This window comes from Trichechus manatus, unplaced genomic scaffold (assembly GCF_000243295.1).
Source record: "Trichechus manatus latirostris isolate Lorelei unplaced genomic scaffold, TriManLat1.0 scaffold00039, whole genome shotgun sequence".
Lineage (NCBI taxonomy): Eukaryota > Metazoa > Chordata > Mammalia > Sirenia > Trichechidae > Trichechus > Trichechus manatus.
The window spans coordinates 5504257-5508318 of NW_004443975.1; the positions used below are offsets into that span (position 1 = coordinate 5504257).

General features: G+C 42.6%; 1 long non-coding RNA gene across 1 annotated transcript in view; it reads right to left on the bottom strand.

Moving 5' to 3' along the window:
• Nucleotides 1-2430: 2430 nt before the first annotated feature.
• The window catches only part of LOC111820475 (uncharacterized), a 2693-nt gene continuing 1061 nt past the window's right edge, over nucleotides 2431-4062 (bottom strand). The window contains exon 2 of the long non-coding RNA XR_002824023.1: nucleotides 2431-3568. This is a non-coding gene — a long non-coding RNA (uncharacterized LOC111820475). The remainder of the gene's footprint in view (nucleotides 3569-4062) is intronic.

Here is a 4062-nt window from a genome sequence, read left to right on the forward strand (position 1 = left end):
GGTTCCATCCCAGCCTGAACTATCAGCCTCCTTCAGCCTGGATTTATGGTGGTCGTGTAAAAGCACGGCTTACAGTAAGCAACTTAAAACTGGCTACACGGGAAAAACAGTTCTGGGAAGACTGTATTCTTCTGCAGCTCTCTGGCCCTAATCCTCAAACAGGTCTGCATTACTGGTGTAGGGTTATTCTGCTCTCAGTATAGGGGCATGCCCCCAAATCTCTGTATAAATCTGTTGAGAACCCTTCCTCAAGGGTTTAGGGTGACATTATTTCTGTCTTCAGGGCTGAGAATCAGGCTGAATTCGCTCCTATTTATGGTTTATCATAGTTTAGGAATTTAATAAATCAACTCAAGTATCACAGAATTTATAACCCAGGGAATTGGTTTGGGATATAATGGACTTTGCAGAATTGTAAATGCATATATTTTAAAAACCATGCTTTGAGAAATGGGCTCCCTGCTCATTTCGTTACTGTGGTGTGTGTTCCAGTTTGCTCATTTACTTTTTTTGTCATTGTCTCAGCTGTGTTTGTGTGTCTCCTCCTCCCTTTAGGCCATAGCAACCTGTTCATTTCTAAAATCCAGAAGCTTGAGAAACAGAGAGGACAGGAGCTAGACAAGTGAGCAGAATCTCATGCTATTGAAAGTGAGTGGGCTTAACAGAAGCTTGAACAAATTTTTCATTTTAGTGTTTTTTTCCCTCTCTAGATTCAAAACCTGGTTAGCCTCTCCTCACATTCTGTTACATTTTAATAGGTATTATATTTAAAAAATGACACCTTGGAAAACCTGGTCTTTTACGTTATTAATGTTTGTCTCCCTGATTTTTAGAGGAAAACACTCCAATTACACATGAAGTTAACGAGGTCATAAAAGCTAACATTCAAAAATTAATTTCATAGTAACTTTTCAATGTGACCTATGGCACAAAGTAATAAAAACATTGGTATCTTTCAAGCATTTGACCTGTGGTTCGCATTTAAAAGTCAGACATTCATTTTACAGAATTGCACAGCAAACTAAATTTGATTTGGCCTGTCAACATTTTATAGTGTTAAATTCTTATAGGTCAAAATGTATGTGCTATTAAAACATAAAACTTGTTCTCTGGCTAGAAATCTAATCATGAGTGTTAGCTTCACTTCTATCATTTTTAACTTCAGGACTCCCAGAAAACCATGGATTAACTGGATACTCTACAAGACTGTGATTCCTCCAGAGGGAAAGTAATTGTTTATTTTTCCAGTAGCTAGAGACTGTACTTTTTGTAAATTTTTTTTTTCACGGTGGTGGTGGCGGGGGGGACAGTAAATTACTGACTTAGAAAAAAGTCTGCCAAGTAGCTTTGTATCATGGGAATATGTTAAGCCTATTACATAGAGGTAAACAGACGCTCCTTTAAGGAGCTTACTCGAGGGAGGAGTTTAGAGTTCGAATTATTACCTTCCAGAGTTCCAGTGGGTGCTGGAAAAAAATAGTAATCATTCTATTATGACATCTCTGAAATCAGTCTTCTTCTTCTTATTATTTTGACATTTTTGTATGCTGATGGCTTCCCAAAGAGGATTAAAGGTATCATTTGTGCAACACATTTATAATAAAACATTTCAGAGAGTAAAAAGTATTTTAAAAACGTAAGAGAAAATACAGCTGCACCAGGGATTGGGGATAAGATGGCTATAGCAACGAACATTAAATTTAGCTGAGATTCATATCCTATTATATTGCTATTTAGCATCTCTATTGTTTGGCATTTTAATATATTTATGCCATGTCTTTCCCAGCTAAATTTAAACCCCAGGAAGGAGAGACCCTATCTTACAATTTTTTTTGATGTCTCCGGTATCCCTAGCAGAGCACCTTCCTTGCACACAATAAATGCCCAGAAACATTTTTATTGATTTTTGACAGTGCATGAATGTTCCATGCGTTTTCATAAATTTATAAATCTTTAATTGAGGGGGGACATACTTGCTTCCTTAAATATCCATTTAGTCTATATTTCCTGGCCGAACTACTCAGTTCTCATAATGGAACCTAGTAACGACTGTTAGGAGAAAAAAATGGTCATAACTTTTGATGCATCGATGTCCCCCACCCTCCATACCTCTGACGGCTATTATTCTACTTCCAGGTGAATCTGTAAGACCTTTTTTTAAGGCTGTGATTTTGCTCTATGTGGCATAGAGCTGAATTTCTAAGCTTTTTGTGTACAATCCGAATGTTTTCATTTTCTCATGAAATCTACTGTTTAACATCTGAGCACTATCAAACACTTTTTTTGTCGATCCATCCAGAGCGCTGTTGTCTTCCTGATTTTTAATTTTTAGCACGTGAGAAACGCTTTGAGAATGCAAACATTTCCTTTTCCTCTTAATCCTGAACTTGTTGGGGAAACATGATACTCCTTTTTACATCTCTCTCTCTCTCTTTTTTTTTTTAACAGTGTATATCATCTATGGAGAAGATTTATAAATTTCCCTAACCTGAAACAGGTCAGGCTGGAGTTGGGCCTCCTATTAACAGACTGCAAAGACCTATAATTCATCAAAAGCACAGATACAGCAATAGATTGCAAGGAGTAAAACACTCTAGTTACCCGAAGATGACCTTCACGTCAGGTGCAGCCTTCAGGGCACAGAGGTTGAGTGAAGAGTAAAGAACATCACTATTGTTTCTAATAGGCTATTCCAATGGTACTTTAATTTCAGGAATTTTGTGTGCTCCTGTTCTTACTTTATTAGCAATTCAACATGTCTGATTTGCCCAAACAATACTTTCAACTTACTTTACCCTTCTGACCTTGTAACAAAGTGAAAAGCACATTTTGCTCTGTTGAAAGGTCTCCTGGCAAGTTGTTTACCAACAGGCTTGCCAGTCCTGGTTCAGTTAGCAAAAGAATAAACATATTTCATTTGATAATTAACATTGCACTGACTCCCTTACTATGTAGTTTTCTATTTTCCTTAATCTTTTTTTTTTCACTTGTTATTCAACTTTTTAGTTGTAATCTTTGCCTCCTCAAATTTCCCATTTCTTGGGTAAAAATTTCTACCTTTGCTCGTGGCCGTGGCCGTGATTAACACGATTCGTTGCGAAGAAGAAGAACTGAGTAGAAGTTTACTGGAAGAGAGGGAAAAGCGACACAAGTTTTCCCTCGTAGTAATCCGGCTAGGGCATCTACAAGTATCAATTTTACTGTCATTCTCTAAAATTTGGTCACTTGGGAATGTCTTTACTCGTAACACTGTGAGTACCTATGGGGCATGAGAGTTCTGCGAGAAATTTAGGCGTTTTGCTCTGCCCGAAACATGACGACGTAAGGAGAAAAACGCCCGGAAACTGTGCCTCTGGGCGGGACGCGTCCTCAGCGCCCCGAGGTGCACCTGGACACCGGACACCGCAGGACGTAGCCAGAACGTTCCGAGTCCTGCTCCGCTGCGCTCGGGCAGGCGAGGACCTGGGCGTCGTCACCAACAGCAGGAAAAAGCGGAGGGAGCCACCTAACGCCAGACTCGAGTCTTCTGTGTCCCCGCGTGCCCTGCTTCCCGAGGATACCTGCGTAACTTAGAGCAGCCAAGACCCACTACACTTAAAAGTGCATTTACGGTTATCACGGTGCGCACCGAAACGCTTGCTCCGCACCCCCATGGCACGCAAGGCCTCCTAGCCTAGAAACAAGCCCCTCCCAGCGCAGCTGTCGCCGCCGCCTGCGGGCTCCTTTCACTTTCTCACGGCCAAGTCACCCAGAGGGGCGCCGCTGCCGCCGCCGCCGCGCCTCGGGACTCCACCCCGCGCCACTTTGCTACCGGCCCAGCCCGCCCGGGCTCCGCCCACAGTTTCTGCCTTTGATTGGCACATGCAAGCGGTAGACCCGGTTCGTCTCTCCCATTGGCAGCGCCCGCTTGTCAGTTCGACGACTGCCCGCCACCCCCTCCACCTTCCCGAAAAGCCGCCCTCCTATTGGAGGAGACTGCGGGATGGGGGCGGGCGGGGAGCGCCGGTCTAGCCGCTTTCGGTCAATCGCGGAAGCCCAACTCGGGGAGGGCGGGAGGCAGGC